General features: G+C 39.1%; 1 protein-coding gene across 4 annotated transcripts in view; it reads right to left on the bottom strand.

Annotated features, from left to right (window-relative positions):
- The window catches only part of DGKH (diacylglycerol kinase eta), a 170019-nt gene that overhangs the window by 100915 nt on the left and 47394 nt on the right, over positions 1-21710 (bottom strand). Inside the window, exon 1 of one of the 4 annotated variants that reach the window (XM_054836069.1) lies at positions 10291-10358. The exons of the other annotated variants lie outside the window; for them this stretch is intronic. The gene's annotated coding sequence lies outside the window, so the exon portion shown is untranslated. Of the gene's footprint in view, positions 1-10290; positions 10359-21710 lie in introns of those variants that run through there. 4 annotated transcript variants of the gene reach the window in all.

The following is a 21710-nucleotide window of genomic DNA, read 5'->3' as shown; positions in this document are numbered from 1 at the left end:
ATTGTATATCATTGCTTAATGCTAGATAAATGAGTCAGGTTGGCATTCCAGATGACTCATATAAAATAGTTTTAATGCATCATCTTAAGAATATGTACAGCAGTATGTTTCTACAAAAAACCTTGATCACAAAATAAATAAACTAAAACCTAGATATCATCATATCAGTAAATCAATGCACAATATTCTTCAGCAATCAGCTGCTCTGGCTTAGAGAAAAAAAAAATCTCAAGATTTTTTCATATAAAATGACTTGACCATTTAAAAATGCCAAAAAGTACTAACAAATGACATCAAAGATGCTAAGAAAGTTCGCTCTCCCAATTCTCATGAACAGTCCCCTCCAGAAAAAAGCACTTAAGAAGTCTGAAAGAAAACCAATTTAGCCTGGATCTGATCACTGAAAGCTCCAGCGTTATCTGCTGAAGAGAGGGCAGTGTCTTACTCTGCCTCCAACTGTTATGGTCAACATGGATCAAGAGTCTATGCAAATACCAAGGGCTTCTCTTCTGCACTTTATCTAAATCTGTAAACCTGCATGTTTCAAACTTCATTGAGAGGAGTAAGAGCCGTTTCCCCTGTCAATGCTAAAAGCTTTGAGGGAGTCAAGAAGAGCTTCATAAATGCAACAAATACATTCCTGTCCAGCAGAAGACATGTAGGTGTCAGGACTAGGTGAAGGCAATTCCATTTGGTTGGTAGGTATCCAAAAGACATGCCCAGCCAGGTTAAAGAAGAACCCAAAACTTCATTCTGAAGGGCACCGCGGAGTCAGATAGCCTTTTCTGACATCATTACCTCAAATGCTGGCATTTGCCAGCCATGCTCCAATTTCAAAACTCTTTCATCTCTTCATTCACAAATGAACTAAAAGGAAGGGACAAAAAACTCAGTTGTTAATATATTAACTGTTGCACATAGGAAATAGTTGAATTTCTTATCATTCTGTTGCAATTTCCTCATACCTCCCAAGGCTGCAGCAGCATAGACCATCAGTCACATTATGGGAAGTAGGAAAGATGTGAAATTCTGCCTGGAGATAGTCATCACACAAAGATTTCTTAAGCCGTATGTTACATTTCTAGAGCAAAAATCAGATAACCTGGTTGTGTTAAGCAGTCTGGAGGCTGTGAAATGGTTAGTTCACTGTTTAAAGAACATCCTCGTGCATGTGAGGCCCTCTAAAGTACCTGAAAGACTATAATAATATTAATATATTGTATTTATTTATATAATATATTTTAAAATAGTTAAAGCAACCCTAGTATGTGAAAAAATTAAAACATATAAGAACAAAGACAGGTAAAGAACACAAAATTTGGAATAGAGAAGAGCAGACAGCCATTATGAGGTCACTGGACACCCTTCCTACACATCACCTCTTCACTCCTCTAAAGCTAACTCAAGTGAGAGACTTTCCATTATCAATTGCTCAAGAGCTGGAAAAACGGTGCGTTAGCTGCTACCTGGGAGCACATGAGGTGTTACGCATTACACCTTGAAAAAGGCTGTGAACACATGGGTACTATAGCAGAAAACTGTACATTCAAAGCCCAGAAGAATAGAAATGGGGAAAAATTCTACTGACCACTTCCACCAAGGTTTTTAAGATAGCAATCTCAAAACCACTCCATTTTAGCTGCATTAGAAATATTTTCTTGGTATAACTGTAATGACACGTCTGTATGACAACAGACTTTCACAGATGCTATGAAAGTCAGATAGATCTATTAGAAAACTGAATTTTTGCCAGCGTAAATTGTATCAGTTGTCTGAAAAATTATAAGCTGCACTAGCAAAGAATTTAAAAAGAAAAAAGTACTAGAAAGCTTTTGTTGTTTTTTGATACATGTGTTTAGATTCCTGATGAAAAAATAAGAGTAATCATACTCCAACCCCACACTCACAATGACACAAGTTTCTCTTGGCTTTCACAGATCCCAAACCTCTGCACAGATGCACAAACACTGGCTGAACAGATTCTGCAAGAGCACTTGTCTAACCCTAACTCAAAAGGAAACAAGTCCAAAAAGTTTTTCTGAACTGTCAAATTTGACAAATTAATGTCAAATCTATGTTAGAGAGATGATCAGACTGCATACTCCACTCACTTCATAATTTTAGAGCCGAACAGAACAAAGCGTTTCAATTAGTTCAAGCTAGTATCCAAATTCAAACCTTTAGGTTCCATTTCCAGGAGAACTTCAATATCAACTGCTCACAAATCTTTAAGAAACACAATGTATTTCATGAGAGAACATGGAAATAACAAACTCCATAAAATGCTAGCCCAGACCGTGCTCTTCCACACTGCCTTCTGACACACAGGCAGAAAATACTACTGAATTAAAGACTACATTATTCGATATGGTGGTAAAAGCACTCCTCTTCTTAGAAAATATATACCTGTTTTAAAAAATAAAGTGGCTCAGAGCAGAAAATACCCTAGACCAGTAAACCAAGTATTGATCTGATAACATTATTCATTGGTTGGGCAGGTGCGATTTTGAAACAAAGTTTAAAAAAAAAAAAAAACGTATTTCCAATTCTTTAACTCGGAGTAAAGAAATGGTGGGGTTTTGGGGTTTTGTTTTTTTTTTCCAGAAAACCAAGACTGGGTTCAAGCTTTCCTAATTCAAAAACCCTCCCCACTGATTCACTAAGTAACCTTGGAAAGTCTTTAAAATCTTCCAGCACCCGAGTTTCCCGTGATACGAAGTGCGGGCAACGCCTCCGCCATCAGAGAAGGCGAGGAAGTCGTTATTTAGCCTTTGTACACAGTTTGATCTCCACGCATTTTACAGTGTGCCAGGATATTTTCAATGCATCCTGCAATGGATATAAACCAAATGAAAATAACTCATAGAGAAAGTACCACTTTTTGCTTATTAGAAGACCCAACTTTACAGCCATGACCTCCAGAAACAGAAGTATTATCCTTATACCTTCTCCTTCTATGTTTTTCTAAGACAGAACACTACCATATATTTCACAAGAAATGTTAAGATCCAAAATATGTGCGTTATCCATTGCTGGTTCAAAATATTTATGAGCAAACATTTTAAAAATGGGACTATTCGTACCACACGACTGGGTTGTTTCACAAAGTCTAACGCAAGATCAGGTTCATAAGTAGAAAAAAAATCTGAAAACATTATGAGAAATGTGGGGTTTTCTTTAACTGAAACGTAGTAAGTTCAGGAGGATGTATAGGTGTAACATAGTCATCCCTGGGTAATTTTAATATCTCACTTATGCAAAATCTCCATGTTGTGGCACATCTAAAGAAACAGGTTTTTGCACGATATTTCTGCTCTTATTTCTCCGTTACCCCAATAAAGTAGAACCCTGCACTAGGTAAGGCAAGTTAATAAAAGCCTTCAGGCACGCAGAGAACAGTTTTTCTTCCACTGATCTAAGTGTCATCTATGGATTATACAAATCAGTATATTCCATTTACTGCCATCAGAAATTTGCATCTCCATCTACACGACAAAATTAGGGGTGCAACAGCTTCTTCGCTAAATCGCTTCCTCCAGCTCTGCGTGATCCAGAACAGATCTAGGTCTACCTCTCCCTGCTGAAAGAATATATTCTCAGGTTATCCAACTTCCCACTCTGCAAGCGAGAGGAATGCTGATTGCAAGGGAAGGGCAGAGGATAACTCCAAGTGCATCCCTCCTTGAGGAGGGCTTCGTATGAAGTTTGCTGAAAGTATTTTTTAGCAAAGAGAAGAATAAGGAGGAGCCACAGTTGAAGTACTATCACTTTCTCAAATTGTTACGTTACTTGTAACAGTAACGTGGAACAGCAGGTCCCTAACACTGCTTTTGTGAATTTTATGAAACTATGTGCCTATGGCACTTCAGGAATCTAAAGACAGATATTATAGGTGCCTATAAATTAAAGTTATATTGAAATGCAAAAGACACTCAATAACCCCATTCACTGAGCCCTCTTCCGTTGCCTTAGAAAACAGAGAAAAATAGATGCAAGTAGGTCCTCTCCTCATGCAAAAACTAACACAGAACCACTCCCTGCTTTACAAACATTTTTTTTCTGATTAGTTCAGCCAGAGCACACCCAAACTGCAGCCACGCTCTCCCCGGCAGCATGACCTCTCACAACCTTCCTGGTAGGCTTATGCAACCGGGAAACCAAAAGCAATTTTGTGTAACTTGGCTAATTTCAACCCATCAGGCCATTTTAAATTAAAAACAAATAAGTGTCCCCAAATTTAGAATCAGCAGGAAAAAGTGATTTGGAAAATGAGTATAAAAGCACATTGAAAATTCTGAAGGCTCTGACATTTCTTCCTATTTTTCAATCAAATTCACAAAAGTGTTTTACTTCAATTAATTGCTCTTTTCCAGTTGTGAAATAGAGATTAGAATTCAGTAACTTGTTGAAAATGGAAAAGTCTGATGCTAGGTGTACATTTGTGTCATAATTTCAGATGAAACTTTCACCCCACACCTGTATTAATCAGATGCCTTATGCCAAATTATTACTTCAATAAATGTTCAGAAATTGCATTTCATTGGTTTTGCTTCAACTTAACAATATCCTTCATCAGAAGACCATTTAAAAATTAATGTTACAATAGCTTCCTAAGGAAATACAGTCTTTTTGAACATTTACACCCAGACTAAAAGGCTTAAGTAAAATTCCTACATATACATGAGGTGAACATAGAGAACAGTTTCCAGTGTCGCTGAACTATGGAAGAAGAGGTTTTCGTATGGATATGTGAGTGTGAGCTCGTGAGCATCAGTGATATACATAATGCTTACAAAAATCTTCTACGTTGCAAGTGTATCTGCGTACAGAGAGGCCACATCTCCATCTCCTCCTCCGGAGGTGACATTGGCAGACCAGATTTTTTCTGTCATGCCAAAAGAATATCTTGCTTATGTGGCACCTGCCTTTGTCCGGGATCAGCAGGTTCAAACCACCCAACAAAAAAGCGTAAGTGGGAAATGGGACAAAAATCGCCATCTGTAGACAACTTCATGGGAAGTTTGAGGACCTGCACACGATGTACATGCTACTGCTACAGAAAGCAGGGAAATTATGTTTTTAGGGAAGAGATGAAGGGAAAAAATCAGAGCCTGAACATTCCTCATTATATCAGACACATTGATCCCTGTTTCAAAAAGGCAGATGAACAAGAGAGGACAGTGAGTTTTCTACATAGACTGAGATGGAGAATGAAAAGAAAAAGAAAGGCCATCATCTCACTGATTCTAGCTAAGTGATCTTACCACAGCAAGAGATGAGATCTCTGGCAAACAGCTAGATTTTGCTATGTTTTGCTAAAAATAGCAGCTCATCTGAAGCACTGGACAGCTGAAAGATGAAAATGTACTGGTTTTTTAAGTGAAGGTGACTCCACATACAAGAAACTTGGCTTCACAGTCTGGTTTACCTTCTGTCTCCATCTGCTCGTATGTAACATCACTGCCATGTTAGAGAATTCGATAATTTAAAACTCTGTTATAATGTCTTTAAAATATAATAGTGTGGTGCAGCTTCCATTAGGACCAGCAAAATTACAGCTGAAAGTTTATGGGAAAAAAAAGTCCATTAGAAGTTTCACCTCTACAACCGCATTTAACATCACTTCAAACAGAACAGTCGACGATGGATGCCTGGAACTGAAACAAATATACAGTCTCAAAATGGTTCATTTTTATCACATTTAAGTAATGAGTTACTTTAAAGAGAATAATGAACATGATTTCCTTTGGCCTTAAGAAAAGCTTTCACTTCTGCCATCATTTCTAGTCTACTCTTATTTTCTCACACAGCTAAAAATGATTTAAAGAAAATCCTCAAGTTTATACACCGAATTATCAAATAATAACAAAACTGAAACTTTTATACACACATAAAAAGTAATTGCTTGAAGAGTGACTATAAAGCACCACTGCTCACCGCCTTACTGTGACTTCAGTACTCAAAGACAAATAGAAATCCCTGGCTGATCCCCAAATTGCTCCGTACTCCCACTCAAGCTTTGAAGATAAAACCTAAATCATAAGCCTGTTCATAAGCAAGTTCCTGATGATGTTAAGCTGACCTTAGATTCACTGCATCTGGATTTATCGAGCACCTATTTTTGTCATGACCATGTTTATAATAATCATACCAGGTTATGGGAGGACAGTACAGCAGGGAAAAAAGGAAAAAGAAATCAATACATTCCATAGATACACATTAATATATCCAAGGTAGACACTGGAAGAGATGCCAGCTTGCCATAAGCTTGCGGTTGAAGCTGCAACTCCAAAGTTACTAACATTACTGCTTTCCTTTGGAAAAATTGATTTTCATTTACAAGCCAGTCATTGTAGTTTTGCATCAATCCAATTATTTTACTTCACATTGCTGAAAGACAATATAGAACAATAATTATTTGGAAACAGATAGGAAGCTAGGCAATTTGTGTTTAATATATTGAAATAATTGCAAATTAATTAAAAACATAATTTATCAAAATTTGCCTTATCTATATTCAGCTTCTTGTCAGGGTGTAAGGTTTGGTTCAATAGTCCTCATATTGAAACAGAACTGCAGAGACAAAAGGGTTTTTAAAAGGCTCCATTCTTTAAATATAAGAAGAAAAAATCTGGTTAAGATAATTACGCATATTAATTTATAACCACACCGAGTGACAAAAAAATTAACAAATACTGCCTCTGTGATCCAGATAGACAAGTAGAGCACTCATTTTTATATTTTAAAATAAAATATCGCATTTTAGTTTCTCTCCAACTACCTGACAAACAGCTGGCAAAGCTTTTGGAAAAGTTGAAGATCATTAGTTGAACACATTCTTCTCAAAGCACAGCCCAGGGCCAGAGAGGGAAGGATGTGAAAAACCTGTTTCTTCTGTCACTTAGTGGCATTTTTTCAAGAAACTGAGGCAGGAGGCAGTTTTATTTTAAGATCTGCATCAATTGCTCAGTTGGTGAGCTAAGATTTACCAAACCATGAGGCTGCTCATCAGCCAGCACGCGATTTGGCTGCCTGCTTTGCCATCCAGACCCAGCTCTCTCAAGCAGTGATGCACCCTTCTTTGATCATGAGAAAGTACTTATGTTCAGAGAGAAAAATACTTCTTAGTTGCCCCTATCCCCTCCCCAACGCCTCTACAAGGGCATACACCAAGGCAGGGACGCTGTTGGTGGCCACTTCTGACTAACGTCCCAGTTTCCGACCCAAGTCTTGGAGGAAAGAGGCTTCTGAAGACTAAATACCCTCCTTGTAAAACAGGGGTTGGAACCAAAAGCCAGGCAAAACCACTTCTTCCATCAAGCAGAAGCCATTTTACTGAATTTTTGCAATGCAAATTTATTTCCATCCCATGTACCCAGGAAAAACACCTGCAAGGAAACCTTGGCTGTATCACATCGGTACAGCTTTCGGTAGTCAAATCAGACGAGCAAGCCGGCAGCCCTCCACCTTCTCTTATGGTGATGGGAAGCTCTAAAACTGCCTGTTGCTACCTGTATCTAAATTCAGAGGGCTTCGCTTAGTGCTAGCTGTTTGCTGTAGAAAAGTTAAACCAATAAGAGGTATAATTTTATCAATTCCTACTCAACTAATATGTGTACCTTTTGGTAGCTCTACATTAAAAACACATTATGCCTAAACACCCATAGAAGCAATGTAGGGCCAGGTTCTTCAAACCTGACTTTCCCTTTTGCAGATACACATGAGAACGTATCACATCTACATTTTTTCATTTATGTTTGCAATATTACAGATACAAAGAAAAATAGCAGGTTTACTCTTCGTGTTCAAGTATCAGATTTTTGGTAGCTTAGGGGAAAAATGCAAAAATTTCCAAGTAATTTCTAAAGGGATTCTCACAAGTAATAACCTTGGCAAATAAAGTCTTATTCCCAAGTATACATAATGACTTGGTAAAATTAATTACTTTCCTTTTTAACCCATTAATCATCTGGTTTTCATTCTGGAGGAAGCCCAGAGTTTCATCTTCCTTTGTACTGCAACATTAAACCAAGAAAATTGCCAGTGGCAAAATAAACATCATAATGCTTCATGTAAGGTTTCCAAGACTCTGGTGGGAGCTCTGTACAAAAGTATTTCTGTACTCCGGGTTACGACATTCTGTTATTTAAATATTAATAAAACAGTGATGTAAACCACATTAGAAAAGAAAACAAATCTTTTCAATTAAGTTTATTTTTAGAACAAGTCCTAGGATTCCGAATACAGCAGCGTTTTCTGAACACAGTGTTTTTCCCTTAAGATTTCTCACTGGCAAGACTCCATAATCTACTTGGTTCGGTGGTGGGAGGTGAACTTTTGCAGAAAAAACAGAGGCAGTTTAAAGGGCACCTCAGAACATTTCTAAATGGACAGTTAACACACTCAATAGCTGCTACAAATGTTTAACACAATAAAAATTGCAATTAGAAGCAAAATTTATACTTTTTCATGGCATGAAACACTGAGTTATACGGAGTTTTTCAAGAGCATTTAGTAAAACTAAACTGAGGGATACAACAAAGAATATTAGCTCACAGCACAAGAGAAATGGGGATAAGCAGTGCTGTAACAAACCTAATTTATTCACCAGACTGATGCAATCTGGCCTCGACCAGATTGAATTGTCACATTTCTACTTGGAAAAAAAAAATAAAAATCAAAAGCTGTTATTTTTAGGGGAAAAAATATTTCTTTAACGTTTCTGGACAATAGCCAGCAGCACAGGGCTATGTCAAGATGATGGAATAAACCAACCTTACATCTCTAAGCATCACGGTCACAGGAAACAGAGGCCAAGGCTAAAATGTGACCCGTTGTGGGAGGATTTAGTTAATCTCAGGCTTTAAGTGGAGCAATTTCTTTATCAAAAAAAAAAAAAAAAAAAAAAAAGAAGACATCAATAGTTAAGTACACAGGTCATACTATATTTGTTTAGTAACCGTAAAATAGCCACTCGCACTCTCCATGCCACACTTCCACAAAGGGAACGAAGTGCATCTCTCTCATGTACGTTCCCTCAACAGATCAGTCAGAAGCGAGACATAGCTTTGAACTTTGTTCCTCAAGAAAAGCAAACACCCCCAAGAAACCACTGCTCCGTTCATGACCGATTGGCAAAGGGTCTATTGTAGATTTCTTAGAAACGGGATTTTTTCATTCCTATGAAAACACCTGCTGCTGATGGATAGCTGGCATTTTAACAGAAGTATTAGTAATGCTTAAAGCTTAATACCAAGCTTTTCAGCAGAGGACCTGAAAGTGTTTGCTTACACACATTTACAAATTCATTTAGCATGAGATATGGGGGAGCAGGAACCCCACCGCACAGTTAGGAGAAACAGCAGAGTTGGTGCCTAGTGTAGGGTTAAAGAGGAAGGCTGGCAGGCAGGAACAGAAGGCAGCTGCCAAAACCTCCACTTCTCCGCTTTACGAAAACCATTCCTCCTCTGCAGCCGTGCTGCTCCCAGCGCCCCGTTAACCGAAGGTGCACGCGCGGGCAAGCACGAACAGAACGTGGCTCCGTAAGGGGAATCATAAATACTGCACTCCCAAAGAATGCGCAGCATTTATAAATACTCCAAAATAAAAAAAATCTGTCACTAGCGATATAGAGAGGTTTCCTAGCGGGAAAAATTCTGACACTGTTAAGAGTCAAGCAGGCAAAATGCCAGAGGTAAAGTGAAAAACAGAAAAAAAAAAAAAAATCCCCTCAAATCCCTAAGCACCTCTTAAGTCTATGTAATGCTCATCATTCACATAATCATGCTTCTGATTACACTGACATGCCAAGGTTTCCCTTCTCAAGTGATAAAGCAAGGGCAAGTTATTGGTCCCAGTTACCATGCACTGGGAAATCCAAGCATGAGAAACAGGCACATCAGAACCTACTGGAAGAATTCAGTGTTTAATACGGACCATTTCTTTTTGTGGGTGTACCAATAAAAGGGGTGGTGGGGGTGGGGTGCAAAAGGAGTCAAATTTTTGACACAAATTACTTCAATAAAGAAATATACATAAAATCCTCATATTTAACAAAACAGGGCTTAATATTCAGGTACCTCACTGAGGACGCTTCTTCCAGGAATTCTACTTGTCCAATACGGACATATCTGGAAACATTACATCAGTAAACAGCCAGAGTATTAAACAAGAATCACAATCCCATTCAGCAAAGATCAAAGATAGGGATAAATGTCAAAAATAATCATAATAAAAGCTAGCTTTTCTTCACAGGAACTATATAGTAGCAGCAGTCTACAGGCTACATACCTTACATGCATATATCTAAGGGGAAGGAAGACAGCAACAGATGTGATACTGGACTTCATCATAGGTCTGGAAGATAAGTGAACAACTAACAAACACGGGACACACAAGAACGAAGGAAAATTAATACCCTCTCAAAAACATGCCCAAAGGCAAGAGCAAAGTTCATATACTCACACTGCAAACAGCCCAAGCCTGGAACAGACTTTAAGACAAACCTCATGTACATGTGCTTCCTAAACACGAAAAACTAGAGTAAAAACGCTGACTCTCAGCCATGAACATAACTTCAAGACATCCTTGTAACCATTTTCCATGTAGTAACACCACAGAAAACATAACCTAGAGGACCTGAATCTTATATGAGACTTCAACAAACAGGTGAGTGATAGCTTGAACAAATATGTTACCAAAAAAAAAAAAAAAAAAAGAGGGGGTGAGAAAAAAGAAATAGTATAGAAGGATGCAAGTCCACTGTATGGGTCAGCACTGCTGCCCATCCTGATGATGTCTGATTGCTCATCACAGCACAAGAGCAATTAATGGGGATGAGCAAAATCATTGGTTTCATGACAAACTAGGGAAGCACGCTGGAAGGCAAAAAGGCCACAGTCCAGAAGTTTTATTTGTTTATTTTTCTTTCTAGAATAGCAGGAGTGCAAGAGGTAAAGAAACAGACTTTTTACAGATGTTGAAAGTGCACCTGCTACCTTAGCATATCTATAAATACCACAACCGATGCAAGCACTGGTTTACACTTTTGAAAGTACAGTGCCTGCTTACAGTTCACCCCATCGATCAGCACTGAAGGAGCACATCCCTACAGATTTTAAATCCTCTTACCCTAAGTACCATACATTTCTAAACTCTATGTTCAAGAAAACTCATTGTCCGATGCAAGTTTTAATAAGTGCCTTCCTTCTGCTCTCCTCACCTCCACCAAGCACGGAGAGGGACATACAGAAGCAAACCTTTCTCAACAGAAACTGTGCCTTTAGCTCTTCTCTCAAGAAAACCAAAACCAAACCCAGAGCATGATCCTGACTGCTTACAAATATCTTCCATAGACATTTATGCTGATGGACTAAGAAGCTGATTTCTCTGGTTTGGGACAAAACAATTTCTATGAAGTATTTAAGCTCTAAAACATGACTGCAAAACAAAAAAACCACCAGTCGGTTCTTCAGGCTCCTCAGTTTCCAAATAGTAAAGTACTGTACAGGGGGCTAAAGTTCTGTTTCTACAAGTGTCCAGATTGGGCCCTACTTTGGCAGCAGTGAGTGGTCCAGATGCTCCCTCACATCGAAACGTGTCTGACCTGGTACGTGTTGTCAACACAAATGTGTGCAAAACCTACACCGTACCACCAGGAAAGAGGTTTTCACAAAAGAGCCATCACAACCACTTCTATCGAGGAACATACGAAAGTGTTGATGGCCCAGTAGGTCACAGTTTAAAGTCTTGGTCCTTGATGCAAGAAATGTATAATTCCATTCCATTTTTCAGCTGGAGGGGGGCCCAAACCTGTACATCTCTTTTGAAGACAATAACTTCACTAAGAGCTGTTTAGCCATGAAGCAAATACCTTCAACAAAGCTAAGTATCTATTGGCAAAAAATTCTTAGCAGCGTTCAAAGGGCTTCTGAAAAATCAGCGTGACTCCATGCGCCAACAGATACTTCCCCAGAAAGCATCAGACCTAGGTTCTGACCTCTGCTCTGTCGACCGTCTATATTATGTATATTATACAGTCACTGGATAAACACAGCTATGTATTTTTTTGCATTGGATGCATCGTTTTGTGGACTTAATACTATGATTTTCAGGCCATAACATCATAATTATGTCTTTTGCCACTTAACTCTTGAGGGAAGCGAGCTCGATGTCTAAAACATAACCAGAGCAAACTTTTAAACCAAAATCTGCATCTCTGAAGATACAAGAAAGCCAGTAATTTCTGCTGGCTTTGTCCTTATTTTCCTTCTATTTCTGAAATATGACCTCGGACTGTGTTTTTTATCCAGAATTGGTGGGGCAGTGCTGTAGTACCTCCAGAAACACTACTCGACCTCTATTGAATCCACAAACTTTGACTGAGTCTTAAAAAAAAAAAAAAAACAAAAAAAACCAAACCCAAAAAAACCACAAACCACAACAGTTTTATTTCCAGAATGAAATAATACAAATCTAGTTTTACAAATGTATTTAGACAACAAAATCATGAAAATTAGCATCTCAGTTTTACATCTGTACCTTTTTCAGTTCACTGTCATTATTGTTCTCACACTGTCAACAATCCAATTACTTTAAAATAACCACCAGTACCCAAAAACAACTATTTTTGAATGTGCAATGTTATATTTGACACTCATTTGCCAATTAATTTTCTGGTTTTAGCACGTCCGTTTACAACTTTTCAGGTCTATTTTAATCTCTACAAGTACTTTGGCTGCTGAAATTTTGATTTATTTAAAATGAAATACCACAGAAAAAAACAACCCCCTTCTACCAGGTTAACGCTCTAATGTCTCGACTGCAGATCATCCCAAATTGATGCTTTCATGAGTTACTGAATCACTTAGCGCCAAGGCGAGAGGATTACATTTGTTTAAGACACAACAAAAGCACATGATATCCTGTGCTATACATCCGGATACTACTGTCATGAACAGGGAAGCAATCCTGAGTACGGCTGCCAAATTACATTTTTTTCCAGCATGAGCTCCCAACAGGGAGCACAGCTTCTTCCTTTTCTGCATTGATACAGCAGTCCCAAAGGCACACGCAGAAACCTGTTATGCCCGGATCTGATTCAAGGTCCTCTCCAAGTCAACAGCAAAAATTCCTTTGTTTTCAAAGGGAGGACGATTACGTTCCCAAAGAACTCACAGTTCAGCTTCCCTTATAAGCACCTTTTCACCCCAGGACCTACATGGCTTTCCACAGCATCCTTTCTCATCTTCCCCCTCCCTCTTCTCAGCTCACTGTACAAACAGAAAAATCTCCATGCATGTTTGTAATCAAACGGGGTGCATACTCCATTTAGATGCAAATTTGGGAGCACTCCAGAACTTTATGCTCACTCAGACACACATGAAGAATTAACCGTCTGTGTTACTCCATCTGTTGCCTACTGCACTTTAGAGCAGCCTGGAACAGTTTGGCACATCTCATTTTCTTGCCACCTAAAGTCAGAATGATTTTTTTGTTACAAAAAAAATGCAAGAGACTAAAATTGTACGGTTTTCTATACTTTGGGATAGGGATGGCTGTTTCAGACAATGTTACAAACATATTTTCTTTGGCAACTTACTGGTTTGCAAATCGTGTTTGTTAAATTATTTGTAGTCTGCAAGAACCAAACAAAAAAGGAATTTTTATGCATCAGACCAAAGAAGGAATGTAAAAATAATTGTACTTAAAAATAACTTTTTTTTTTTTACTTTCTTTAAATAAATGGAGACAATAGACCTACCACACTGCATACTTAAGAGCAGTATCTATCTCCTGAAATACATCTTCTCAAACTTCCTTCTAAACAGTAAGCAACCGAGGCTGAAATGCCAATCATAAATAATTAGGCAACACAATTACCCATTATTTTGTTATTTCATTAACATTTCTGTCAGAAAGAAAAAAAAAATTAGCACCAAAATACAGTGATACCATTTAAGACTGTGGCATCTTGGCTCTCACTTATATCGTAAATAAAATTCTGATATATTTATGGAAAAGTTATCCTCAATAGAATCAGACCTGATCCAGGAACCCATGAAAACGTCAAATGTTATTCTATGGCATTAAGTCTTAAAGAACAAAAATTTCAAAACCAGCCTGTGCAATCTAGATTAAGGTTTCAAATTGACTGAAAGGGCAAATAAGGTTCTATATTTCGCATCTATTTTTCTTAGCTTGTACTTATCACAATTTTTCTAAAAACAACACCTCTTACAAATGCTCACATGGGCAACTGCATTAGAGTCAGTCTAGAGGCTTCGATGACTCTTTGCTAATGTGATCTCACAAAAGAGGAACCTGAAAGACACAGTGGATGGAAACGCAATTTATACCCTGCCCAATCATATGTCAAAACTGAAAGTAAATTAGCGAGTACAGACTTCTTACAGAATATAGACAGTACTGAAAAATTATGAATTTTACAAAATGTAAGAAGCCCAGGAAAAACAGTGTGGCAAAGGCATGACTTGTGAATCAGGGATGGGGACTCAATTCCCACCTGCCACAGACTTCCCGATGATTGCATTAGGCAACTTTTCACTTTACTTTTTTTACCTTCATTTCACAGTTGGAAATAGCAAAAATGCTTTCTTATTCATAGAAGAGGGAAAAGATAAATTTAGTTATTTTGATGATTCATTCAGATACAATAGCCATGGGAGTCATTCTGATATCCAGACTAAGTTAGACAGGCAGCTGTTATTGGCAGAAGACTCAAATAATCTCTATGCAATACCAAATTATACTGCAGGTTATTGAACTGCACATAACAGAAGGGAACCTTCTATTATTTTAAAGAGCATTCATAGACGATTTCCAGAGAAGTGAAAAGACTGTATTGTACGATAAATTCAACACTGCATTATATCAGCGCTAAACAGTACATTGTTCTACTAAGTTTTTTTAAATATACATCTTCCTAAATAATTTAAGAAAGTGGTTTTATACTTCTATTTTCTGGAAGCATCTAGAGTCAGTTCAATGCCTGCACAGATGACAACAGCTTCTTAATTTACTTCACCAGCCTACCAGTGTGGGAGCATTGCTACCTTTACACAAGGGAGAGAGTATAACTCTAATCAAGGACTTTCTAGAGTAGAATACACAGTTTATTTCTAAATATAAAGCCTTTCTCTGTGTATGTTTAAAAAACTTAACACAAAACAGACAATTTTCATCTGATCTGTTTAGATGAAGAGCCTGATTTTAGCTGCAGGAACCCTAGGAAGAATGTTTTGAGACTGTTTAGATTAATACTTGCAAAGTTGTTCAAGTCTAGTAAGAAATTAAAAACTCTGACAAGGTCAGATACTCTAACCTAGGTAATAGATGGAACGAAGCTCACATAGACAGAATCTCAGAATAGAGTTTTAATCCAAAGCAAAGAATCAAGGTCAAGTACCTGACTTAGGGATGTTCCCAGTAGTACTTAGAGCTTAAATTAAAGGGTTATCCACACTTCAAAAGTACAATCACTCAAGTTAACCTGCAACACGGTCATCTGAATTTACATTTTTTTTACTATAAAACATAGGACCTTTCACACCTGTCATTCTATCGAATTTGAAAGTGTATTTTGATGTTGAAGTACCTTTGACGACAACTTCAGTAAAGTAAATGTATATGTCCAACTGTCCTAGAGTAATGGTGGTTACCTGCCAAGTCCTCCAATTATCAGTCCTCATGCTTTTGTGGCTATGTGGACAGCCCGGCTTTTTAGCTGAATATCATAAAAGCTAGATAATTTATGCATCATATTAGCTCATCATGCACCCAACATTATCTTGCAATTTAAATGCGACTACACAGTTGGTAACTATTTATGATGTAGAATTCATATGCAGTGTTATAACCTTTATTATATGAGTATCAACATGGCCTCTTGACCACCACGGCATTGGGAAGAAGTGTTTGAAAGTCCATCTGTACTCTGTCCTGCTTAGCTGATAAACCACCAGATCACTGTGTAGGACCAGAGTGCTCAAATGCAGCTCCACATCATGGTTTTCAACCTCTTTTTTACCTGAAGGCCCCCAAAACAAAGATATAGACCTCTGAATAGCAGTTTTACACTCTCTGACAATTGGCTTCCCTTCTCTATGACTTTTTGGAAGCCTGTGTCCCAAGACACAAACTAAAAAATGCTGGTTTTTGAGAAATGCACTCCAACAAGCTAGAAGATAACATTCCAGTTTCCAATATAGCTCTTGGGGCTTCAGTATCTATGAGACTATTTACTGAAAAAACATCTCACTGCTCAACCAGTGCATTTTCTGGGAAATTCCCCATCAGTGATGACAACAACAATAAAATTCTTGGATCTTATCACCAAGAAAAACAAGAGACGTAAAACCATGAAAGCCATGAATCTGAATGCAAATGCTGGTTGACACAACACAATATCAAGGGATGAGACTGTGAGGCAAACCATTCATAAAGTTCACACATCTGGCCAAGCATAGTCCTTAAGGGTCACCAGATTAATGCAGTAGGATCCAGATTCCATTTTTTACAAAATCAACTCCAAGTCATGATGTCAGACACTCTCCTGAGAGCCAGCATTTCTGTTGTCATAAGACAGGTGAGTGCAAGTAGAATTGGTTTCCAACTCTCTCTTTTTCTTTTCCTTACAGCTGCTGGCACTTCCTTAAGATCAGGTAAATCAAACATGTTCAAAGAATTCTTGGGATCTCCAGGGAAGGAGAGAAACTTTCAAGGGATGGGTTGCCAAAGGACAAATGAAAGAACAGATAAGGAGAGACAAATTAAGGAGAGGCAAAACAACAGATGATTCTTACAGACATGATTTTTGGAAATGGAGGAGCTTGGCTGGATGATAACAAGATCACGTGGTTAATGACTGTCACATACTTTACATGTACTCTTGCAATCTTCAGTCTTTCAACACTTCTGAGGTACTAGAAGTGTCCCTTAATGCTCTCCAAACAAGTCCTCTGTTACAGCTGTGGACAATAACAGATTCCTTTTCCCCCCTTAATCCATTCCTGCACTGTTTTAATGTTTTTCCCTTTAACAGAAGGCTCTGCCATCATGGATGTTAACAGACACTATATTAGTATATTGACTGGGTGTATTGGGTTTGTGAGGCCAGGTTTTAGTAACGGGGGGGGGGGGGGGGCGCGCAGCTACAGGGGTGGCTTCTGTGAGAAGCTGCTAGAAGCTTCCCCCATGTCCAACAGAGCCAATGCCAGCCAGCTCCAAGATGGACCCACTGCTGGCCAAGGCCGAGCCCATCAGTGATGATGGTAGTGCCTCTGGGATAACAGAGTTAAGAAGAGGGGAAAAAACCCACAAAACACCAAGAACAATTGCAGCAGGAGAGAGGAGTGAGAATACATGAGAGGAACAACTCTGCATACACTAAGGTCAGTGCAGAATGAGGGGCAGGAATTGCTCCAGGCACCGGAGCAGACATTCCCCTGCAGCCCCTGGAGAAGACCATGGTGAGGCAGGCTGTCCCCCTGCAGCCCATGGAGGTCCATGGTGGAGCAGATATCCACCTGCATCCCACGGAGGACCCCATGCGAGAGCAGGCGGAGGCACCTGAAGGAGGCTGTGGCCCCATGGGAAGCCCATGCTGGAGCAGGCTCTCGGCAGGACCTGTGGCCTCGTGGAGAGAGGAGCCCATGCTGGAGCAGGTTTGCTGGCAGGACTTGTGACCCCGTGGGGGACCCACACCGAAGCAGTCTGCTCCTGAAGGTCTGCACCCCATGGAAGGGACCCCACACTGCAACAGTTTGTGAAGAACTGTGTAAATCTCACATGAAGTGTTCCAACATTGCACAATGCACACACCAGCATGGGCAGTGTTGCCAATAAGGCTTCATACACAAGCAAAGCAAGATGTTTCCTGGCATGTGATCCTCAGAAAGAGTCCCTCCGGCTGCTCAAAACATTCATTAAACAGCTCATTATGCTACCCATCTCTCCCAATATCCACAGGCATGGATTCCTTGCTCTCAGAAAAGTCTTACCAAAACAGAACAAAAACCAGAAGGCACCCAGGGAAAGGCAGATATTTTCCCTCGGCTTAGAGCGTGGCCATCAGATATCTCAGTTTGCCTTTCAGTTTTGCAAATGCACATTCCATTCTAATTCCCTAACTACTCGCAAAATAGCTGCAGCACCTTTCTCCCACCCATGTGTCCTCCAAAAAAGGATACAGGAGCAAAATTTTGTCACTACAAAAGAAATCTAAACCATTCAAAAATTTTACCTTGAGATTCCTTTCCAGGAAAAGACATGCCAATGGTCCCAATAGAATTGGAAAGCTCAACCTTAATATCCTACCAGTAAAACTTTCCGTATGGTACTACAGCTTGTGACCAGGAAAGAAAAGTATCCTTTGATAACAGCGCAGACTTCCTCAATACAGTAGCTCTGAATTACCACCTACCAACATCAACCTGGTCAGCTATTCATCAGAAGCACATGGGAAATAAACTAGACACGTCAAGGTGAAGTTTTATACTCCTTGCTTGCCTCAGAGATAGCCTGTTTCTGTATTTCTAAGCCAAATTCAGATTTCTGGGAAAGTGTCTCATATCTGTGAAAGTTATCTCATATCTTCAGGACTACACACTCACTACTAGTAAAAAAACTCCAAAACAGCATCCACTGATGAACTGCGTGCTTTCTGCCAGCCCCCTGCCGCTCTGGTTCTCATTGCACTAGTTCAATTAGGACTCGCGTCAGCCTCGTTAGAATCAGCGCTGAGGAGATTAATGTCTGGCAATTTTTCAGCCCTGATGTTTTTTTACACCCACTCTAGGTTCTTTCTCTACCAGCCAACATAATCTACATTGATGTCCTGAGCATATACTGAAATTTTTATAAGGTGGAGTTTCAGTTAAAGTGCAGGGTAAACCTTAATTTGGGTCTAGCCAAGGATGAATACTAGTTTAAAACATATCCATTCTGTTCACACCATTATTTTTTACTAAGAAAAAATATACTGAAATGAATCAAATTTAAACTTAATTGAGCACTGTCACACAGGATTGGTTCAAGTTCAACTAAATTGTTTTGAAATGCCATTTTGCATTAATCTGTACAATTTGTCTGGAAGTCCAGACATTGTGACTTTAGACTTCTGTAATTTTTTTTTTTATATATACATTTTTTTGAGCACAAAAGCAAAGTGAATCGGGGGTCAGAATTGGTTTTAATGAAGTTGTATTGAAAAAATTATGGTACAAAGGACAAGGGCTAACAGTTTTAAACTAAAAGAGGGTAGATCTAGATCAGACCTAAGGAAGAAATTCTTTATGATGAGAGTGGTGAGACACTGGCACAGGTGGCCCAGAGAAGCTGTGGCTGCCCCCTCCCTGGAAGTGTTAAAGGCCAGGTTGGATGGGGCTTTGGGCAACCTGGTCTAGTGGAGGGTGTCCCTGCCCACGGCAGGGGGGTTGGAACTAGATGATAATTAAGGTCCCTTCCAACCTAAACCAGTGTATGACTCTATGATTCTCCTAAAACTGGTTCGAGACCTGCCCAACTTCTCCATGACACATAGCCACGGGAGGTGCAGTTCTGTTACCTACATACATGGGATGAAGAGAGAGATCAGAGTGAGAAAGGAAAAGGTAAAATCAGGCCAAGGAGTCTTTCAGACCTGAAAACCCATTCTAAAGGTCCCTGAGCAAAATTTTTGTAAGATGTTGCTGGATTCACTGGTAGTTTCAAAGACTGAGGGAAAAAAAAAGGTGAGCCCTAAGTGGATGTTTTCTCTTAAAAGCCTTAACAAATTTATTCAAAATACAGTAGAAAGTTGAGCTACTTTTCAACAAAATACAGTAACTCTACAGGATGAAACATGAATACAAGTAACATATAAGAATGTTTACAGTTAGTTGACAACCTGTAAAGAGTCATATAAAAATCAATCAACTCGAGAAGAAGTGACTAAACTTCTTCCCACACTACATTTTTATCAAAACACAAGGCTTATGCATTTGGACTATGAAGTGGACGACGGCACATCACTGCCTTTCTTATGTACTCCAGACTGTCACATGAAATGTTTCAAGAACTGGGCACCTACCACATTAGTGCTGAACACAAAATAGGACGGGACAGTGTGTTGAAGTTTTCATGTTGTAGACCAGGCTCATTCATATGGGGTCCAAGAAATAGGCATAACCCTCAAGAACAATTCATGTAGCACCCAGCTTGATGGGAACCAGCTCTGTGTTGTGAGCCACCTTCTGGCCACCACTCTCACTATGGGAAGGGCTTTTACATTCTTTCGGGGATTCTCTCCCATTGCACATGTAGTTTTGATACAAAGGCACTAGCACAAGTTGTGTAAAAAATCTCAAGAGATTGTGGATGCCTGAAGTGAGCCACAAGAGTGACCGATCTCTCTGAAGAACTCAAGCCCCTGTGAAGTGCAGCAAATTGAGTACTGCCCCACAAAAGGAAAAACTAACAACCAAAGAGGAAACAGGCATTAGTTAATCATAAAGTCTAGTCCGGAACCGTACACGAAATTAACTGGGGCCTCTTTGTATATGACGTCATTCGTCACAACTTTAAAATCTCAGAACTTTGTTAGCATCCACCAGCAGCCCTGATATACAAAACCTTCTTTCCCAAACGTGCACCTAGTAAGACAGCTGTGACAACATGTGTGAGGCTTACACTTTAGTACCAACAACCCCGCTTGCTACTCAAGATGAGACAACTGAGAAGGTCTATTGAGAGTCTACACACTGACACAATCGAGAAACTCAGGTTAAAGAGTGATAATCTCAGTGTTCAGCACTATCAAGGTGAAATCAATTAAGAGAGACATTCTATATATATACTATGGGCTTGAAGTCATTTGTTTCAAACTCCATTAAACTACCTGTACCTACATTTTCAAATATTTGTCTGTCATTACCCTTTATTCATATAATTCCGAGGAAAATCTGTTTTAGCTGATATTTATCTTGGCTAAAAATAAGTGAGCACTTAGTTCTCAGCTGTTTCAACCTCTAATTAAAACCAGTTCTACAGCCAGACACACTATGCTAAGAAGAAACAGCCTCAAGTAACGCAATTTTCATTGTTAAAGAATGCGGTTCATAAGCAATTATATATTGTCAGCTCTAACAGTTAATCTAACCTCTTCAATGACACCCAGTTATTTTCACACTCAACATCTTGCCACGAACCAGTAATTATGGCCCATACTTGCTATCTCCGCTGACACTGATTTCCAGTCTACGGAGACATCAGCAAATGAGCTTATAACCTTAAGATAACCAAAGGACACTAAAGAGGTTAGCTTTTGCAACATGACATTTATTCCTGAAATTGTTAAACAACAATCATTTCATCATTTAATCTTATTCTAATGAAGACTCTGCTGTATCAGTTTTTTCTATTTGCAGCAAATCATTAAAACAGAATTAATACATGATGAAAAAGCTGCAATGAAGGGAAAAAAAAAACCTGTGGATCTTATCTTGCCACAGGGAGATGAAGATTTCTCTTGCTGGAGGAGAGGGAGAAGGAAAAATTAAAGCTGTCAAGCAGCAGTTGCACAAGTACAGACTCCAAACCCCTTCTCCCACCTTTCCAAAAATGGCAAAAGACATCAGTTCTCAACATTTGGTTGCAGTCTGGCAGAATTCATGCCAGAACATCAGCAATAACCTTTGAGAAGTCAGGGAAGG

Source organism: Grus americana, chromosome 1 (assembly GCF_028858705.1).
Source record: "Grus americana isolate bGruAme1 chromosome 1, bGruAme1.mat, whole genome shotgun sequence".
NCBI classification, from domain to species: domain Eukaryota; kingdom Metazoa; phylum Chordata; class Aves; order Gruiformes; family Gruidae; genus Grus; species Grus americana.
The sequence above is the reverse complement of the archived record's forward strand: the minus strand, read 5'-3'. Positions and strand labels throughout refer to the sequence as shown.